Source organism: Mirounga leonina, unplaced genomic scaffold (assembly GCF_011800145.1).
Source record: "Mirounga leonina isolate KUSES-001 unplaced genomic scaffold, KU_Mleo_1.0 Mir_101222, whole genome shotgun sequence".
NCBI lineage: Eukaryota > Metazoa > Chordata > Mammalia > Carnivora > Phocidae > Mirounga > Mirounga leonina.
In genome coordinates, this window is record NW_023270085.1 from 1,379,891 (window position 1) to 1,402,496 (window position 22,606).

Consider the following 22,606-nt stretch of genomic DNA (forward strand, 5'->3'; position numbering starts at 1 on the left):
GCAAAAGAATGAATTTGGACCACTTCTTCACACCATATACAAAAGCGCTAACTTGAAGTAGATCAGAAACCTCAATGTAAGAACTAAAACTACAAAAGGAAAACATAGGGTAAATTCTCATGAGCTTGGATTAAACAATGGTTTCTTAGATATGACTCCAAACAGCATATGTAACCAAAGAAAAAAATAAATTGGACATCATCAAAATTAAAATATTTTGTGCTTCAAAATATACTACCAGGAAAGCGAAAAAGACAACTCACAGAATAGAAAAAATGCTTACAAATCATTTTTCTGACAAGAGACATATATCCAGAATATATAAAGAACTCAACAATTCAGCAATAAAATGACAAATAAACCAATTTTAAAATGGGCCAAGGATCCGAGTAAATATTTCTCCAATAAGCACATGGAAAGAGCTCATGTTTAGGGGCACCTGGGTGGCTCAGATGGTTAAGTGTCTGCCTTTGGCTCAGGTCATGATCTCCAGGTCCTGGGATTGAACCCCATGTAGGGCTCCCGGCTCAGCAGGGAGTCTGCTTCTCCCTTTCCCTCTGCCTCTCCCCCTGCTCATGCTCTCTCTCTTTATCTCTCTGTCTCAAATGAATAAATAAAATCTTTTTAAAAAAGAGCTCATTTTTAGTCATGGGGGAAATGCAAATACAAACCACAAGGAGATACCCCTTCAAACCTACTAGGTTGGCTATAATCGAGAAAACTGTTATTGTGTTACCAAGGACGTGGAAAAATTAGAACACTCATACATATATCACTGATAGGAATGTAAAATGGCACAGCCACTTTAGAAAACAGCTTGACATTCCCTCGTGTGGTTAAACATAGAGTTACCATATGACTCAGTAATTCTACTCCTAGGTATATGCCCAAGAGAAATGAAAACATAAAACTACATAAACACATATACAAGAAAGTTCATAGCATCATTATTCATGATAGCCAAGAAGTAGATATAATCCAAGTGTCCATCAACTCATAAATGTATGCAAACTGTGACATCCATACAAAAGAATAGTATTCAGCCTTAAATAAATGATGCACTGATACATGATACAACATGGATAAATCTTGAAAATATTATATTAAGTGAAAGAAGCAGACAGAAAGCCCATATCTTATATGATTCCATTTATTTGAAATGTCTAGAATAGGGACATTCACAGAGAAAGAGTAGACTAGAGGTTTCTAGGGACCAGGTGTAGGAGTGGGGGAAGTGGGAGCTGGGAATGGGGAATGACAACTAATAGGTTTATTTTTGAGGTGATGAAAATATTATGGACTTACAAAGTGGTGATGATTACGCATTGTAAATATATTAAAAACCATTAAATTACACATGTTGAAAGAGTGAATTCTATGGTATTGTGCATTATATATCAGTTTATCATTATATATCAATTCCCTTTTTAGGTAAAATAGTTAGATTTGGAATGAATCTTAGTATAGGGTTGAAATTATATATATGAATGAAAAGGCATATGTCCACCCTCAGATTTTACAAAAAGTTTTGCCATATTTACTTCAAATTTTTCTTTCCCTTTATATAAATAGAATATTATTAATACAGTTAAAACATTGCCTTATTCCTTCTTTCCCAGAGTTACGCACTATTCTGATATCATCGTTAGCTGCACCATGCATGTTTTTATAATTTTATTCCTAATAACAGTGTAACTGTTTTTCAAATGTATATAAATGGTCTCTGTCTTAGTTTGGTACCCCTAGAAAGCACAGCCTAAGGCACAATCCTATGTGCCACTACTACTATTTGGTAATGCAATCCCAGGGCAGTGGAAGTAAGGGAAAAGGAAGTGAAGGAGGGAGGAGAAAAGAGGTAGGAGAGAGTGATGCTGGGTTGGTCACTACTTGCTATCAAGCACAATTGATTGCTTGATTTCTAGGGAGAATTTACTGAGAGGCTGTATGAAGTACTGTGACTCAGAAGAACAAATCAGTTATAGGGAAGAGTAGAAATGATTTGCCAGCAAGTCTCCATTGGTCAGAGTCTCCCCATAGAGCATGACTTCCCTCACACTTCTGAGTCACGTAGACAAGGGTGCTGAGTGAGTCCCATAGCATCTCATGCTTCAGTGGCAACAGGAAGTCCTCAAGGTGGGAGATATGAGTCACACAGCACAGACATGAAGCAATATTGTACCCTCGTAAAGTCAATGTGAGCCCAAACAAAATTAGTCCCTACAAGATTGGCTGGGACGGAAAAAGTGCCAAAGAGCCCCAGAGACGTGAGGCAGAGAGGATCTGAAGTGTGACATTGAGTCATCTAATGTTTTTGTTAAGTGAAATATGCTGTTGGTATTTTGATAGGGATTGCATTAAATGCATAGATTGCTTTGGATAGTATAGGCATTTTAACAATATTTGCTCTTCCAGTCCATGAGCATAGAATGTTTTTCCATTTCTTTGTTCCTTCAGTTTCTTTCATCAGTGTTTTATAGTTTTCAGAGTACAGGTCTTTCACCTCCTTGGTTAGGTTTATTCCTAGATATCTTATTATTTTTAGTGCAATTGTAAATGGGATTATTTTCTTAATTTCTCTTTCTGCTGCTTCATTATTGGTGTATAGGAATGCAGCTGATTTCTGTATATTGATTTTGTATCCTGGGACTTTACAAATTCATTTATCAGTTCTAGTAGATTTTTGGTAGAGTCTTTTGGGTTTTCTATATATAGTATCATGTCATCTGCAAATAGTGAAATTTTACTTCTTCCTTACCAATTTGGATTCCTTTTATTTCTTTTGGTTGTCTGATTGCTGTGGCTAGGACTTTTAGTACTTTGTTGAGTAAAAGTGAGAGTGAACGTCCTTTTCTTTTTTCCTGACCTTAGAGGAAAAACCCTCAGTTTTTCCCCATTAGGGATGATGTTAGCTATGTGTTTTTCACATATGGCCTTTATGATGTTGAGGTATGTTCCCTCTAACCCCACTTTGTTGAGGGCTTTTGTCATGAATGGGTGCTGTGCTTTGTCAAAGCTTTTTCTGCATATATTGAAATGATCACATGGTTCTTACCCTTTCTCTTACTGATGTGATGTATTTTGTTAATTGATTTGTGAATATTGAACCACACTTGCAACCCAGGAATAAATCTTGTTTGATCATGGTGAATTATTTTTTTTATGTATTATTGGATTCCATTTACTAGTATTATGTTTAGTATTTTTGCATCTATGTTCATCAGATATTAGCCTGTAGTTCTCTTTTTTTTTAGTGGAGTCTTTATCTGGTTTTGGTATCAGGGTAATGCTGGCCTCATAGAATGAATTTGGAAGTTTTCTTTCCATTTCTATTTTTTGGAATAGTTTGAGGATAGGTGTTAACTCTTCTTTAAATGGTAGAATTTGCCTGTGAAGCCATCTAGTCCTGGACTTTTGTTTTGTTTTGTTTTTTGATTACTGAGTCAATTTCTATACTGGCTATCAGTCTGTTCAAATTTCTATTTTTTCCTGTTTCAGTTTTGGTAGTTTATATGTTTGTAGGAATTTATCCATTTCTACTAGATTTTCTAATTTGTTGGCATATCATTTTTCATAATATTCTCTTATAGTTATTTGTATTTCTGTGGTATTGGTGTTTCTTTTTCCTCTCTCGTTTGTGATTTTATTTGGGTCATTTTTCTTTTTTTCTTGATAAATCTGGCTAGAGATTTATCAATTTTATTGATTTTTTTCAAAGAACCATCTCCTAGTTTCATTGATGTGTTCTATTGTTTTTGTTTTTTGTTTCTGTTATCATTTATTTCTGCTCTAATCTTTTTTAAAGATTTTATATATTTGACAGAGAGTGAGAGAGCACAAGCAGGGGGAACAGTAGAGGGAGAGGGAGAAGCAGGGAGCCCTATGTGGGACTTGATCCCAGGACCCTGGATCATGACCTGAGCTGAAGGCAGACACTTAACCATCTGAGCCACCCAGGCGCCCCTCTGCTCTAATCTTTATTACTTCCTTCCTTCTGTTGGTTTTAGGTTTTGTTTGCTTTTCTTGTTCTAGCTCCTTTATATGGAAAGTTAGGTTGTTTATTTGAGATTTTTCTTGGTTCTTGAGGTAGGCCTGTATTGCTATAAACTCCCCTCTTAGAACCACTTTTGGTACATCCCAAAGTTTTTGAACTATTATGTTTTCATTTTCATTTGTTTCCATGTACTTTTTGATTTCTTTTTTGATTTCTTGGTTGACACATTCATTGTTTAGTAGCATGTTACTTAATCCATGTATTTGTGGTTTTTTTCCAGAGTTTTTCTTGTGGTTGATTTCTAGTTTCATAGTGTTGTGGTCAAAAAAAAAAAAAAAAAAAAAAGCATGCTATGACTGATCTTTTTGAATTTGTTGAGACTTGCTTTGTGGCCTAATAGGTGATCTATTCTGGAGAGTGTTTCCTGTGCACTTGAAAAGAATGTGTATTCTGCTGTTTTAGGATGGAATGTTCTAAATATATCTATTAAATACATCTGGTCCAGTGTGTCATTCAAAACCACTGTTTCCTTGTTGATTCTCTGTTTGGATGATCTGTCCATTGATGTAAGTGGGGTGTTAAAGTCCCTTACTATTATTGTATTACTATCAATTAGTTTTTTATGTTTGTATTAACTGTTTTATGTATTTGGGTGCTCCCATGTTGGGTGCATATACATTTGCAATTGTTATATCTTCTTGTTGGATTGTCCCTTTTATTATTATATAGTGTCCTTCTTTGTCTCTTTTAACAGACATTGTCTAAAAGTCTGTTTTGTCTAATATAAGTATTGTTACTCCCACTTTGTTTGACATCCATTTGCATGATAAACATTTCTCTATCCCCTCACTTACAATCTGCAGGTGTCTTTAGGTCTGAAATGAGTCTCTTGTAGGTAGCATTTAGATGTTTTGTTTTTTTTTTAACCACTCTGTCAAAACACTCGGTGTTTTGATTGGAGCATTTATTTACATTCAAATAATTATTGATATGTATTTGTTGCCATTTTGTTACTTCTTTTGTGGTTATTTTCTAATTTTTCTCTGATCCTTTCTTTTTTTCTCATTTTCATTGTTTGCTAGTTTTCTTTAGTGATATACTTGGATTTCTTACTTTTTTTTTGCATATCTATTACTGTTATTATTATTTTTTTTGTGGTTACCATTCAGTTTCTATATAACATCTTCTGCACATAGCAGTCTATGTTAAGCTGATGGCTGCTTGATGTTGAACTCATTCTTTATTCCTCTCTTCTCTACATTTCAGATATTTGGGATCATAATTTGCATCCTTTTATTTTGTGCTTCTCTTGACTATTTTTACAAGTATACTTAATATTTTTTTGCATTTATGTTTCTTATTTTTCTTACTCTCACTTATGGTTTTAGGTTTCCATCCCCAGAGTCCCCCTTGACATTTCTTATAGAACCGGTTTAATGATCATGAATTCTTTCAACTTTTGTTTGTCTAGGAAACTCTTTATCTCTCTTTCTATTCTATTCTATTCTGAATGATAGCCTTGCTGGATGGAGTATTTCTGGCCGCAGATTTTTCCCTTTCAGCACTTTGAATACATCATGCCACTTTCTTCTGGCCTGCAAAGTTTCTATTGAAAAATCAACTGATAGCCTTATGGGGTTTTCTTTTTATGTAACTGTCTTCTCATCTCTTATAACCTTTAAAATTCTTTCTATCACTATTTTTTGCCATTTTAATTACTATGTGTCTCGGTGTGGTCCTCCTTGGGTTGAATTTGTTGGGGGATCTCTGTGTCTTCTGAATCTGGTTCTCTGCCCCCCCCCAAATTCAGTATGTTTTCAGCTATTATTTCTTCAAATACATTTTCTACCCCCTTTTGTCTCTTTTCTCCTTCTGGAATCCCTATAATGTAAATGTTATTACACCTGATGGAGTCACCGAATTCTCTAACTCTATTCTCATTATGCAGTATTTGTTTGTCTCTCACCTATTCAGCTTGATTGTTTTCCATTCCACTATCCTCCAGGTCAATGATATGTTCCTCTGCTCCCTGTAGCCTACTATTTATTCCATCTATTATATTTTTAATTTCATTTACCAAGTTCTTCATCTCTGACATGTGATTTTTATCTCTTTGTCAAGTGTCTCACTGATGTCCTCCATCCTCTTCTGAACTCCAGTGAATATCTTTATAATCATTACTTTAAATTCTTTATCAGGTATATTACTTATTTCTGTTTTGCTTAGATCTCCTGCTCTCATTTTGTCCTGTTTTCTCATCTGGGACATATTTCTCTCTCTCCTCATTTTTTCTATCTCTCTGTGTTTGTTTCTCTGTGTTAGGAAAGTCAGGTATGTTCTCTGCTTTTGAAAGTAGTGGCTTTATGAAGAAGAGGTTCTCTAGTGCCCAGTGCTAAGTCAGCTGACTTTTAAAGGTCCATGTTCCAAACTCATGGGATTCATCCCCTCTGGTTTTCTTTTTTTTTTTTTTTTTTAAGATTTTTTTTTTTTTTTGAGACAGAGAGAATGAGAGAGAGAGAACACATGAGAGGGGGGAGGGTCAGAGGCAGAAGCAGGCTCCCTGCTGAGCAGGGAGCCCGATGCGGGACTCGATCCAGGGACTCCAGGATCATGACCTGAGCCGAAGGCAGTCGCTTAACCAACTGAGCCACCCAGGCACCCCGCCTCTGGTTTTCAAGGCCATATATTATGGGGATTTGTTTTCCCCATTTGGGTTCCCTTGTAGTTTCCCCTTTCCGGGCCTGTAACTCCCTCCCTCCTATGGGCAGCTCCTGGTTTTTGCTTTTCCTTACCTCTCCTAAGTGGTTTCTTCTCTACATTTAGTTGTGGAGTTTGTGCAGTGTCCCTATTCACCAGAACCTGGCACTTCAGGGGAGTCTCCTATGTGTGTGGTTTGTGTCCTACTATTGTGTCTGAGTTGCTTTTCCTTTCAGTCCAGTCATCTGCACTGACTCTCTGCCTATTGTTGGCTGTGCTTGCTCTTTGTGATGTTAGTAAGATCCAGGCAGGCAGGTTCTGAGGAGGTATGATTGCAGAAGGGCTCAGGGGTGGGGTGGCAGTATTAGCAAAATTTGCACTGAACCACTAGTCCTAGGCCCAATCCTCCAAAGCATGGCAACAGCCAGGGGCACAGCATATGGCAGTGGTGGTGGCCATGGGTGTATGGCTGTGTTTATGGTGGATGGGCCTGGGTGTGGCCTTTGTGTGGGTGGTGGCTGGGTGAGGCTCCTGAAGTATTAACAAAATTTGCATGGAGACTAGGGCCCAGGCCAGCAGGTTTGGAGTGAACCAGTCATCCGGAGAGCTCATGGGCCAGGTGCACTGCTAGCAGGTTAGGGAGAAATTGTGTCTTCAGTGCTGCCTCCTGCAGGTGACTTTGTGTTTATGTTGGGGAGCAGGGGAGAAAAATGGCCCCTGCCAGCTCCTTTGTTCCCAAAGAAATGTTCCCCCAAATATCCCCCCAAATCAGTATAAACAGATCTCCCTCCCATTGTGCAAGCTCTTGCTTCTATGTTGCCTCTTTGCAGGCTGTTGTCTCTTTAAGGGCAGGGACCCAGCTATCACTTACCCTCCTGGCTTGCCCAGTGCTAAGTCAGCTGACTTTTAAAGGTCCAGGTTCCAAACTCATGGAATTCATCCCCTCTGGTTTTCAAGGCCATATATTATGGGGATTTGTTTTCCCCACTTGGGTTCCCTCGTGGTTTCCCCTTTCCGGGCCTGTAACTCCCTCCCTCCTATGGGCAGCTCCTGGTTTTTCCTTTTCCTTACCTCTCCTAAGTGGTTTCTTCTCTACATTTAGTTGTGGAGTTTGTTCTGCCAGTCTTTGGTTCACTCTCTAGTTTATTTACTTGGATGTGAGTGATTTCTAATTGTAAATGTGGGATGAAGTGAGCTTAGGGTCCTCCTACTCTACCATCTTCCCAAGCCTCTTTCCCAGTTATCTCTTTCATGTATTTTAAATAGTAATATCTAAGTTAGTTATTGCCAACAGAAGTGGTTATCATAAGTAGTGGAAGTCAAATGCTAAGACATGGAATCTTTGCCAATCCTTTGCCCTGCAACTCTCCAAATGTTAAATAAATGAATGCTAATATAATCGTATTGGTCCATCATAAACATAATATAGCTTTTCGATAACCTCCCATTTTTCTTTTGCATTTTTCAGGCAACATGCCATGATTATGGTATGTGCTTAATCATTATTTGTTGTATGAATGAGGTTATATAGAGCAGACATATTTTTTAGTTCCTTTTATGACCTTTTTATGTGGCTGGGATGTGATCTGCCATCATAGAACAGAGCCAAGGTTACTATTAAGGGAAACCAAATCTAGAATCCTGACCTGATTAAGAATATGCTCTATTCTGCCATGGTGGTCAGCCAGAAATAGAAGATACAGTGTTGACAGAGATTAGTATATATCATCTCAAATTTTCAGTTGAGAGACATAGTCAGCATTGGACTATGGAAAATTCTGTAGTTAAAGTCTAACTTGCTAATTTCCTAATTACTAGACTCATAACAACTGTTACACAAACTTTCTTTTGGAGTCCTAAATGATCTTTTCTGGTATTATTACCTAGAGCAGTAACTAGTATATTTGGTAAAGTGAAATCAGAAGTCACTGCTTCTGCAAATCAAAATAAATCATGGAAAGAGAAGACACTTTCTAAACAGTTATAGGTCTTTTTTACTCTTTTGAATTAAGAAGCAGCTTGCTTTATCTTGTATGGAATTCAGTCACAAACTCTTAATATCCAGGTTTCTATTAATTGTTTCTAGGCAACACTTTAAGCCATTTTTCCTTTCAAGCAATTTTTAGCTGCTGACTCAGCTCAACTGGGCATACTCATTTGTAAATCCTGGTGTTTAAATTCTTACCTTGCAAATACAGTTAGACTGCTCCAGAGGGTAATTAGGCATTTCCTCTGGGGGCAATGAGATAACCTATTCTAGGTCTGGGAACTGGGGAGGCCTGTATTTGCCTGGTCCACCTTGTAAAATTACTTTACTCCTACCTGTTAGTGACTTGGCTTGACAAAGTCCTCACTTTAAAACCCACAGCCAATTTGGGAACTTCCCTAAGATTCAAAAAAAAAAAGTTGTGAGCAATAATCAAATGAAAAAGTTCCTGGTTTCATTTTCACCCAGGACCACATCTGACCTAAGGGATCTTCTTTTGCAATGAGTTAGTTTGCTTCTCTTGAATATTACAACATCAGAAATCTAATGAGAAATTTAAAATTTTTCTGTTATCTGGAGAATGTGAGAGGCCTTGAGATTTTTATATTCCTCTTCTCCTCTTTCTCTTTCTTTCCATAAACTAGGAAACAGATACTTATTTTTATCAGGGACAGTTGCTTGTTTTGCTTTATCAGATATCCTGGCTCTTTCCTATATAATAATAGTAACAAAGAACATTTTAGACCCTAGAGGTAGAAAAAATAAAAGGTGTCAACTCATTCTCTTTCACTGCCATTTCAATATTCTATATTAAATAACGCAGTTGACACATTTCTTATTTTCTATGACTTGCTTCAAACACACTGCAGACATTTGTACTCTTGCTGACAATTCCAGAACATTTGACATAAAGAGTGGAGAAATCTTTCTATGTGATTTAGATGATCTACATCTACTCTCGGGGTTCAGGATATCAGATGACAGAATCTTGTTTACTAATACAAAGCTTAAAGATTACTGGGGAAAGAGATTAGAATGGAGAAATAGGGTGATGTAGGCCCAGATGAGGGGAAAAGTTTATTTATATCATCATCTTAAAGTCCAGAAAGAGTTTCTTTAAAAAGAAGCAAAGATGATAAGCAAACATTGAAAGTTACAAATAATACAGAAGGGCAGTGGTTTCCCACATTATAGAGATAAAGTATTTTTAATTATATCACTCTAAAATGTGAAGCCAGATTCTGTTCATAGATAAAGTCACCAAATTCCCAGTTAACACAAAGGCAGTTTTCATTCTCTATGAGTAACAGTGTGCAGGATTCCATTTTTCATTTAAAAAAGCATTTATCCTAGCCATGTGACTGTACATATCCAGACAAATGTTCCCATTTCTTTTCTGTCTCTCCATTTCTTTGTCAGAACTTCTCTCTCTTCCTTCTGTTGTTTGAATCTTGGTGGGGTTTTTGGTAAACATTTTATTGAAGTAATCCTATATTCAAAAAAGGACACTAATCTTAAATGTACAGATAGATAAACAGGTAGATAGATATAGGCATTGAGGAATATAGCTATGACCCAAAGAAGATATAGAAATATTACTAACATTCCAGAAGGCTCCATTGTGCCCCCTTCCTGTCATTATCCCTACAAAGTAGCCAATATCTTGACTTCTATTACCAAGATTAATTTTATCTGATTTGAATGTAATATAATTGTACAAGATGTACTCTTTTGTATCTTGCTTCTTTTGCTCTATATTTTATGTCTGTGAGATTTATCCATGTTGTTGTGTGTAAGTAGTTTGTTCTTTTTCATTGTTGTATAGTATTCCATTGGGTTAACTGCTATTTATTCAGCAGCTCAGTGGTCCCAGTGGGCCTTTTGTCCTTGGAGAGGCAAAATTCTCTCTTCCAAATGTATCCAGGAAGGGGAGTGATCTCTTCCAGTGTGACCCAGGGCATCCCCACACTGAGGCGTATTATGTCATATTTTAAATCTATATTTTATTTTTAAATGTTTCGCTTAATTTCCAAACATTTAGGTATATTCTAGTTTAATTCTACTGAGTTAAAAAAGAACATGCTTATGATTTTAGTCCTTAGAAATTCATTAAGAGGGGCACCTGGGTGGCTCAGTCAGTTAAGCGTCTGCCTTTGGCTCGGGTCATGATCCTGGGGTCCTGGGATTGAGCCCCACATTGGGCTTCTCCCTCTCCCTCTGCCTGTCACTCCCCTTGCTTGTTCTCTCTCTCTCTCTCTGTCAAATAAATAAAATCTTTAAAAAGAAGAAATTCATTAAGATTTCCTTTATGTCCCAGCATAAGATCTATTTTGGTAAATATTAATGTGCATTTGATAAAAGATGATACATTCTGTAGTTGTTAGATATAGTTTAGTATATGTGTAAATTAATTCTAGCTATCATTTTTTATTCAGATGTTCTATATACTTACTGATATTTTTCTGTTTGTTTGTTTGTTTGTTTGTTTTATCAGTTACTAAAAGAAGTCTCTCAAAGCCTTAAACTATGATTATGGTTATACTTCTGCCAACATTTGCTTTACACCTATTGAGGATATTAGGGTAATTAAATTTAAGATAGTTTCTTTGTTCTTCCTGCTAGATTGACTTCTTTTTCTATCATTATGAAATATCCCTTTATCTTTAGTAGTGATATAGTATAGAGTTGACTTGGTCTGATATTAGTATAACTATACCAGCTTTCTTTTGGCTGGTATTTGCATGGTATATTTTTTCTGGACCTTTAGTTTCCATCCTTCTGTCTTCTATTTAAGTTTTGTCTCTTGTAAACATGTTTTTTTTTTTTTTAACCTGGTTTGATCATCTTTTTTTTTTAAAAAAAAAGATTTTATTTATTTATTTGACAGAGAGAGACACAGTGAGAGAGGGAACACAAGCAGGGGAATGGGAGAGGGAGAAGCAGGCTTCCCGCCAAGCAGGGAGCCCGATGCGGGGCTCAATCCCAGGACCCCGGGGTCATGACCTGAGCGGAAGGCAGATGCTTAACGCCTGAGCCACCCAGGTGCCCCGGGTTTGATCATCTTTATCATTTATTTGGAGTAGTCTACTCACATTTAATGTAATTAAGATATATTTTGGTTTAAATCAACTCTCTACTTGTCCTATCTGTTTTTTTTTTATTCCTATATTCTTCCTTTCTTTTGGAACAAAAGAGTGTTTTTCCTTAATATTTATTATTTCATTTTCTCCAACTCTTAAACTGTGGTTTTTCATTCTTTTACCTTGGTAGTTAGTATTTTTCAGTGATTACCCTAGAAATTACATCATCTACTCTTGACCTATTATAGATTACTATAACACTTTTACCACTTCCCAGACATTGCAAAAATCTTAAAATACTTTAACCCTTCTTATTTTCCTATAATTTATGCTATTGTTGATGTGCATTTTCTTCTATACATATTTTTAAATCTCACAATATGTTATTATTTTAAACAAGCAATATTATTTTATAATATCCCTTTATATTCCCTCACATATTTACCTTTTCTTGTGTTCTTCATTCCTTCTGCCTTCCCATCCTTCCATCTGGGATTATTTTCCTACTGCCTAAATAAGTCCCCTTCATATTTCTTTCAGAGTAGGTAAGAAGGTGCCAAATTCTTACATATTTTGTTTGTCTGAAATGTGTTTATTTCACCTCCTTTTAAAAATAAACTGACTGAAATTTAATTTGTCTTCATTTTTGGAGAATGTTTTCACTGAGTAAAGAAATCTAAGTTAACTGCTATTTTCTGTTTTGTTTTTTAAAGATTTTATTTATTTATTTGACAGAGAGAGACACAGCAAGAGAGGAAACACAAGCAGGGGGACTGAGAGAGGGAGAAGCAGGCTTCCCGCAGAGCAGGGAGCCTGATGCAGGGCTCGATCCCAGGACCATGGGATCATGACCTGAGCTGAAGGCAGACGCTTAATGCCTGAGCCACTCAGGGGTCCCTAACTGCTATTTTCTTTCAGTATTTTAAAGATGTCACTTAATGAACTTTCAATAATTAGTTCTCAAATAATTGTTTCTTACATAAAAGTTTTATTTCTTTAACTAACTTAACAGAAAAACTAAGTGATACTTTGGGATTTAATAAGTCTTTTCTCTAAATTGAGAACATATTGTGGCTTTTCTGGGAGGAGTTAAGATGGCAGAGTAGTAGGGGGACCCTGAGCTTGCCTTGTCCCTCAAACACAGCTAGATCAACATCAAATCATTTTGAACAACTAGGAAATCAATCTGAGGATTAAGAAAATAATTTGCACAATTGGAGGGAGAGAATGTGTCAGATGCGAGGTTCTGGGCTGTGAATTAGGGGAGAGAAAAGCTGTGGTGCCACCAAGGGGAGGGAGCCCTTTTAATGAGTGAAGTCAGGAAAAGGGAAAGAGTTGGAGAGAGAGCAGTGCGTAGGTCTGCACAACACGCCTCAGTTTGGGGATGCCGTGGGTCGCACTGGAAGAGATCACTCCCCTTCCTGGATACATTTGGAAGAGAGAATTTTGCCTCTCCAAGGACAAAGGGCCCGCTGGGGCCACTGAGCTGCTGTTCAACAGCAGGGGACAGAAGCATGCACAGAGGGCAAATAACCTGGTTGGCAGCTTTTTGCTGTGCTTCAGCATAAACTCCAGGCACCTATGCAAGCAAGCAACTGCTTTTCTGAGACTGAACTGTGCTAGACATAGCCCTGCAAGGCTCTTTAAGATATGGAGTTTTAAATCCCAGATACCTGCCAGAGATAAAACAGGAAAACTGTGGTGCCAGGCATGCCTACAGCCTGAGCACAGACAGATTGAGGGCAGGGATCTGATGAAAGCCTGGGACACAGGAGGGGAGATTTTTCACTTTTCTCTGAGAGCATCCTGAACAGCGGTGGCCACGAGTCCCCTCCCCTGAGCCTGGAGGGCAGGGTGATGCCATCTTCTACCTCCCCACACTAGCAGAGTAGGACTTCTGAGAGAAATACAGCAACTTACATCACATTAATAAAAGAGAAGATAAAAACCATATGGATCCTCTCAATAGATGCAGAAAAAGCATTTGACAAAATACAATATCCGTTCCTGATTAAAACTCTTCAGAGTATAGGGATAGAGGGAACATTCCTCAATATCATAAAAACCATCTATGAAAAGCCCACAGCAAATATCATTCTCAGTGGGGAAAACTGAGAGCTTGTCTCCTTTTTTTTGAGAGTTTTCTCCTGAAGTCAGGAACAGGACAGTGATGTCCACTCTCACCATTACTATTCAACATGGTACTGGAAGTCCTACGCTCAGCATTCAGACAACAAAAAGAAATAAAATGCATCCAAATCTGCAAGGAAGAAGTCAAACTTCCACTTTTCTCAGACAACATGATACTCTATGTAGAAAACCCAAAAGCCTCCTCCAAAAGATTGCTAGAGCTGATTCATGAATTCAGCAAAGTCGCAGGTTATAAAATCAATGTACAGAAATCTGTTGCATTTCTATACACCGGTAACGAAACAGCAGAAACAGAAATAAAGGAATTGACTCCATTTACAATTGCACCTAAAAGCATAACATACCTAGGAATAAACCTAACCAAAGAGGTAAAGATCTGCATGCTGAAGATTATAGAACGCTTATGAAAGAAATTGAAGATGACACAAAGAAACAGAAAAACATTCCATGCTCATGGACTGGAAGAACAAATACTGTTAAAATGTCTATGCTACCCAAAGCAATTTACACATTCAATGGAATCCTGATCAAAATAATATCAGTATTTTTCACAGAGTTGGAACAAATAATCCTAAAATTTGTATGGAACCAGAAAAGACCCCAGAGAGCTAAAGTAATGTTTAAAAAGAAAGACAAAGCAGGCAGCATCACAAACCCAGACTTCAAGCTGTATTACAAAGCTGTCATCATCAGGACAGTATGGTACTGGCACAAAAACAGACACATAGATCAATGGAACAGAATAGAGAACTCAGAAATGGACCCACAACTATATAGTCAACTAATTTTCAACAAAGCAGGAAAGAATATCCAGTGGAAAAAAGACAGTCTCTTCAACAAATGGGGTTGGGAAAACTGGATAGCAACATGCAGAAGAATTAAATTAGATCACTTTCTTACACCATACAGAAAAATAAATTCAAAATGGATGAAAGAACTAAATGTAAAACAGGAATTCATCAAAATCCTAGAGAAGAACACAGGCAGCAACCTCTCTGACCTCGGGCACAGCAACTTCTTACTAGACATGTCTAGTAAGGCAAGGGAAACAAAAGCAAAAATAAACTACTGGGACTTCATCAAGATAAAAAGCTTCTGCACAACGAAGGGAGCAATCAACAAAACTAAAAGGCAGCCTACTGAATGGGAGAAGGTATTTGCAAATGACATATCGGATAAGGGGTTAGTATCCAAAATCTATAAAGAATTTACCAATCTCAACATCCCCAAACCAAATAATCCAGTTAAGAAATAGGCAGAAGACATAAATAGACACTTTTCTAAAAAAGATATCCAGATAGCTAATAGACACATGAAAAGATGCTCAATATCACTCATCATTAGGGGAATACAAATCAAAACCACAGTGAGATACCATCTCACACTTATCAGAATGGCTAAAATTAACAACTCAGGAATGAACAGATGTTGGTGAGGATGCAGAGAAAGAGGAACCCTTTTGCACTATTGGTGGGAATGCAAACTGGTGCAGACACTCTGGAAAATAGTACGTAGGTTGTAATTGTAGCAGATAAAACAGAAAGGTATAAATCCAACCAGCAAAATGTGATTTGTGCATTTTTTTGTTACATACTGCAAGTCTTGATAGGAATTATTAGCTTTGCTTCATTCAAATCTATATTCTGAATAAAGCTTCATGAAGTGAACTAGTGGTATTTAGTCTTTGAAAAACACATTTTATTTATAAACCCTCATGAATACAGGCATATTAGCATAAAGAAAATATTATTACATTGTTGCATGGCAGAGTATTCAAGGTTAAAACCCAAACAGAATCTTTCAGGACTAACCCAGCCTTGAAATATAATTATTCAATGTGGCAAACAAAAAATATATTAAAAGATTTGAAATGAAAAGTATGCTAAAAGTCTAGTTGCAAACTGTTTTTGAAAGCTCTCAAGCAGTGGGTCAACAGTCACATAGGAAGCTATATATATTGCTGCTTTTGTGCCCTCCAAGGTTCTGTCAAAATTATTAGTATCTGGACTTTGGTTTGTTTCTTCTTAGTAAGCTGTTAGCTTTCACGTACAAAGAGAATGCCACTGGGCCACTGTAAGAAGGCTATGGCCACCCCAGTAGTGGGAGTGGATTTATTCTGAGCTACTTACTGCAGATGAAAGGCTTGTACCTCCATTTTAGCAGAACCCTTTATTCTATGACATGGTTTTTGGTGTGGGATTGTAAGAGCCTACATATGATTATTTCCTATAGACAACTCAAAACACTGTAAATAGTTAGATTTGTGTTTTTGCCATTGAAATCATGCTGCCTCCTCCAGAAAATATGTAATAATGGCCTACCAAATTTTTCAGAGCTGGGAGGCCAATCAATATTCCTCCCTGAGAATAAGAATGGATCTACTAAAGCAAAAGATCATCATCCTGAGAATGAAAGTCAAGAGAAGAAACCAAGCTAAGACATTGGTTTCAAACAATTGGTTCACCAACAAACTAAAAGTTTCAAGACTGCCTTCTGTTTCTGGCCATGATGGAGTAGCTTACATCAGACTGAGAACAACTATAAAAGCTGTATAAAATTTTTTAAATATATGATTTTAAGGTATCAGATATCAACCGAAGAAACCATAATTCAAAGGATCCAAGATTCTGGATAGGAGGGAATTACCCTGAAGTGAGCTCCACATTCATTGTTGCTTTTATCCCTGGGGCATTCATCTACTAACAATGTCAAGAAGAGAGCCAGAGAAGAAGCATCAGTCTGGGCCTCATAGCAGTCTAACTGTAATAAGGAGACAGAAATTGGAGTTTGGGGCTACCAGAGTGGTAGGGACTTGAGGAGTCATGACCCAAGAAAGAGATAAGCCAGAAATTCTGCAGGCAATTTCCCCTTGAGGTATTTGCTAATTTATAAGCTACATGTATGCAGGGATAATGTTATTTCCTCAGTTCAAACACTCCTTAAGTTTCCACTACTGGTTAAATGCTAAACATCAAACTCTTTCTTACACCATACACAAAAATAAACTCAAAATGGATTAAAGACCTAAATGTGAGACCTGAAACCATAAAACCCCTAGAAGAAAACATAAGCAGTAATCTCTTGGACATTGCTCTTAGGAACATATTTATGGATCTGTCTCCTCAGGCAAGGGAAACAAAAGCAAAATTAAACTATTGGGACTACACCAAAATAAAAAGATTTTACACAGAAAAGGAAACCACCAGGAAAACAAAAAGGCTACCCAGTGAGTGGGAAGATATTTGCAAATGATATATCCAATAAGGGACTGATATCTAGAATATATAAAGAACTTACACAACTCAACACCAAAAAGAAATTTGATTAAAAATGGGCAAAGGACCTGAATAGACATTTTTCCAAAGAAGACATACAGATGGCCAAAAAATACATGAAAAGATGCTCAACATCACTAATTATCAGGGAAACGCAAATAACAACTAACATGAGATATCACCTCAAACCAGTCAGAATGGCTAGTATCAAAAAGACAAAAAATAACAAGTGTTGGCAAGGATATGGAGAAAAGGAACCCTCATGCACTTTTGGTGGGAATGTAAATTGGTGCAACCTAGTGGAAGCATTTTTATTAAAAATAAAGCTACCATATGATCCAGTAATCCCACTACTAGCTATTTACCCAAGGACAACAAAAACACTAATTCAAAAATAATATAGGCACCCTTATGTTTATTGCAGCATTATTTAAAATAGGCAAGATGTGGAAGCAACCCAAGTGTCTGTTGATAGATGAATGGATAATGAAGATATGATGTGTGTAATGAAATATTACTCAGCCATAAAAAAGAATGAGATCTTGCCATTTATGACAACATGGATGGACCTAAGGGGTATTACACTAAGTGAAATAAGTCAGAGAAAGACAAATACCATATGACTTCACTTATAAATAGAATCTAAAAAACAAAACAAATGAACAAGAAAAGAAACAAAGAAGCAACAACAACAAAAATGACTCTTAAATACAGAGAACAAACTGGTGGTTGCTAGAGAGGAGGTGAGTAGGGGGATGGGTGAAAACGATAAAGGGGATTAAGAGGTACAAACCTCCATTTATAAAATAAGTAAGTCACAGGGATGAAAACTTTACCATAGGGAGTATAATCAATATTATAGTAACTTTGTATGGTGATGGATGGTGAGTACACTTATCATAGTGATCAATGAGTAATGTATAGAATTGTTAAATCAATATGTTGTACACCTGAAAATAATATAACATTGTATGTTAATTATACTTCAGTTAAAAAAAACTTTACTTTCTTTTCATAAGTGTCTGGTTAAAAAAAAGTCAGTCTTTTTTTTAAGATTTTAATTATTTATTTGAGAGAGAGCTCATGCATGAGTGGGGTGAATGGCAGAGGGAGAAGAAGACTCCCTGCTGATCAGGGAGACCAACATGGGACTTGATCCTGGGACTTCGGGATCATGACTCGAGCCGACAGAAGATGCTTAACCAACTGAGCCACCCAGGTGCCCCAAAGTCAATCTCTTTAGCATGATAAATAAAACCTCTACTGTCTAGTCTCCCCACTTGTGACAGACACACCCTACAATAACCTCCAATGAGTCATACACTTGTGAAAACTCCTCCCTCTAATCTCTTCCCCTTGACTGTGGGTAGAACCTGTGACCTGCTTCTCACAAATAGAATATAGCAAAGTTGAGAGATAACACTGCCATGTCTATGTTATATTATATGGCCAAAGTGAAGGAATTTTGCAGATATATAATTAAGGCTTCTAATCAGCTGACTTTGAGTAATCAAGAGTGTTCTGGAAGGGCCTGGTTTAATCAGGTGAAGCTTTTAAAAGAAGATGTAGGCCATCCCTAAAGCGAGAGACTTGAAGCAGCTGAGACTCCTTGTTGCTGACTTTGAAGAATTAAATTACCATAGATTCTACAGCCACAAAGGAATTAATTCAGCCAATAATCTGAGATCCACATGAGACTGTATCTGGTCAACAACTTGATTATAGTTTTGTGAGACCCTGAAGAGAGAACCCAGTCAGGCCATAGCCAGACTTTTGCCCTACAGAAACTGTAATTTAATAAATTTGTATTGTTTTAAGCTGCTAACTTTGTGTTATTTTCTTATGCAGCAATAGAAAACTTAATATACCACTTGTTGCCTCAAACACCATGCACGAGCCAATGAGAACTACTAGTTGTGCTCTGACTTTGATATGCTATTTTACACATTTATATGTTTATAGATATTGTTCCTTTCTTATTAAATGTTCTTCCTTAATATTTTTGCCTGCAAATGTTCTACTCCTACTTTATTATCCAGCTCAAGCTTCTACTCTGTTATTAAGACTTCATGACCCATTTGGCAACCTTTGTACCACCACTATAGTTATTTTTTGAACACTTCCCCAGCACCTACCACACAATATTCCACTCAGCTGTTTATACACCTTACTCATGTATCCATTCCATGAGGTCAATGAATATAATTCATTTTTGTATTAACAACCTGGTCTAATTTAATGCCTAGAGTAGAGACTCAATAAAAGTTTGTTAAATTAATGGATTTACATTTGGTTATTGTATTGATTCTTCTTGATGATTTATAGCCAGCTCCTTCCTACATATAGTACCATATTTGATTTGCCATTTGTTGTAAATGTATGCTTTTGAGATTTGAGACTATGTATTTGGGACTGGGAATGGGATCAATGGACTTAGGGGAAAATCTATATTATTCTACTCTACTTCCTTCATGATTTTATGTATTAATCATATTCTCTCTCTCCCTCTCTCTCTCAGCTTTTCGCTTTTCTTTCTAAAGAGATCTTGTCTTCTTGTTCACGTTTCCTAGCTGTTCCAATTATATTCTGTAGCTTCAAAAATTATGTAAGTCCTAATAATAAAAGTTTATAGACCAATATTTGTTCTTCTCCTAGCTCTTCCTTTTCATGATCTTTAAATTTTTGATAAGTCTTCACTGACAAGATGATATCTTCTTTTGCAGTCCTCTTTAATTGATAGGGCATTTAAGTTAAGGGGCTTCAAAGCAGTTGATGTAAAAGCAACTTGTTTAAATATCAAGCATTCACAAAATGACATTAGGGAAATCCTACAATTGTGTATTTCTCTCCTCCAACCCTGTTTCACTAATTGAGCTAGGAAAAAGTGAAAAGATCAGAAAAAACAAATTTCCACTTTATTTCTTTAGAATTTAACTGAGAAATATAGATCAAAGATTCTAAGTGCCCAGTCAGGCTGGTATGATCTATACTACTTTGCCTACAATTGAATATCTTAACTCATTAGTCTGTTTCTTGAAGATGACATAAACATCTTGATTTATCACAGGAAATGGGAAACAGAGTTAAAAAGCATAAAAATCCTGGAATAGCAAATAAATCATTCTTTGGATTCATTAACCATTCCCAAACATTTATATAGCTTTGTCTAAACATTTGTCCCAACTTGCCAATTTTGAGTCAAGGTAACAGTCTCAGACCAGTGTGCATTATGACAAATAGAGAAACAATGATCACATTCGCAGATTACCTTTATACATGTGTAACTTATATGGTGATTTAAGGCATGATTTAAGGCATACTAATTAGGATATGAAGGTATTAGTATATGAAGGTGTTGATAAACTTGGCTCACTGATATGAAATTGAAACATTTATTAAATACCAATAGCTACTTCTCAATAAACATGACAGATTGAAACGCTTTTTTCCTCATCTCCTCTCTAAAACCCTACTAAATTGACATTAAATAAATAAACATGCACAATAGGAAAGAAAACAAAATTTTGGAAGCCAGAAAACAAATGAATGAGCAGTAACTAACTTAGCATACTGAAGAAGTGAAAACTTAAACCATGTCAGAAAACCAGCAAGAAACAAGCCTATTCTTCCCATTCAATTCCTGAAACACAGATATTGAAGACATCGGCTACCTCTGAAGACAGGGTTTGGGGTGGGGCTAAAAAGAGGGTTGGTGGAAAGCCTATTAAAAACTATTCTAGACAACCCCATCCCCTCCTTTAATCTATAGTTAGGTATTCCACATAGGGAAAATTGTGTGAAATGTAATGAGACGTCATGCCTGAAAACCAGGCTCCCCAGTAGTCCCATTGACTACACTGTAGTGGGGTCAGTGTTGGAGAGACAATGCTTTCCACTGACCACACTAAAATAGTTGGACAAAATAGGAAGAAGTAATAAATTTGAGAAATAATTTAAAACCCATGCATGAAAAATGAATTTAATGACCAAGAGGATATCTGTCTATTCCAAAGGAATCTGAAGAGAAATCATGGGCTGTGCAGGAGTGCAGCAAAACAAAAGAAAGTAACAACCAGGAAGGCAAGTAATTCTCACTGCAATGCAAACAAACAGAACGGGTCTTTCTCTCTGGTTCATCAAAGGTTCTTCAGAAAAGAATTCTCCAAAAGTATTAAATATATGTGGTGGGGAAGAAAGAACTCAACAGAAGAAGAAAGCCACCTAGGAACCCAGAAAAAATACTAACTAACGTTGGTCCTAGCAAGTAGGAGAGAAAACAGACATCTGAGAAAAATCAGGCCAACTGGTGGTGATAACTTATTGACTCCCATCTGATTACTTTTTTGGTGAAATCGTCTCTAAATATTGACAACTCCTCCCTGAAAAATTTATTTGCATTCTTTTTTTTTTTTTGAAGATTTATTTATTTGAGACAGAGAGAGAGTGCACATGAATGAGTGTGGTGGGGAGGGGCAGAGGGCAAGGAAGAGAGAGTCTTCAGCAGACTCCACGCTGGGTGGGGAGCCTGACACAGAGCTCAATCTCACAAGCCTGAGATCATGGCCTGAGCCGAAACCAAGAGTGGGTCAAAACCAAGAGTGGGTCACACAACCAACTGCACGACCCAGGTGCCCCTTGTTGCATTCTTATAACACTTTATTTATACTTTAGTTTAGCTCTGTTTGTAATCTGTCTTAGAGCTCTACCAGTAGTTAACTCTATACTCAGTCCCCAATCCTAATGATTTTTATTTAATTGGCTGGGGCCTGAGCTTTGGTACTTTTTCAAAAGCTCTGTAGGTGATTCTTAGGTACAGCCAGAGCTGACTAGCAGCAGGAAAATTTGAGTTCCTAAAAGATAAACCCTGTCTTTTTTTCCCCCTTACTTTAGAACCTAGCACAACAACTTGGAAACAATATTTTTAAATGTAGCTCCTTTTAGATTAAAGACATCTACTTTATGTCAGATGCTTAGAAGTGAATATTGTTATATCAACATTCCAGTGTAACCTAAAGGCTTTTAAACATCAACTGCAATACATGTAGTAGATGCTGTGAGGTTCATTTGTTGGCATAGTATGACATCTAAAAATATTCCATTTGCTTTTGAAAGCTACATCACAGTTCAAAAGAAAAATACACTCATTATATAAGGACATTCATGATTTTTTTAAACAGTTACAAAAGCCTCTGCTTCCAAAAAGCTGTTATTATTATGATTATTATATAAAGCTGATGCTGACAATTATCTCCTTCCTAATAAATCCACACCTGCATTGTGAGAAACCTGAGATCACTCCTTGGCTGTGAGGAATGCTGTTTCCTCATCTTTCTTGGGCCACTGGCCTGCAGTAACTAATTCTCTGGATTAACTAATTCCATTGACTAGAACTAATTCTCTGGATTCTGTTAACTCTCTAGTGGAA

The 22,606-nt window shown here is 36.8% G+C and overlaps 1 protein-coding gene across 1 annotated transcript in view; it reads right to left on the minus strand.

Annotated features, from left to right (window-relative positions):
• The window catches only part of IL1RAPL2 (interleukin 1 receptor accessory protein like 2), a 1,205,338-nt gene that overhangs the window by 883,725 nt on the left and 299,007 nt on the right, over positions 1–22,606 (minus strand). The window lies entirely within an intron of this gene.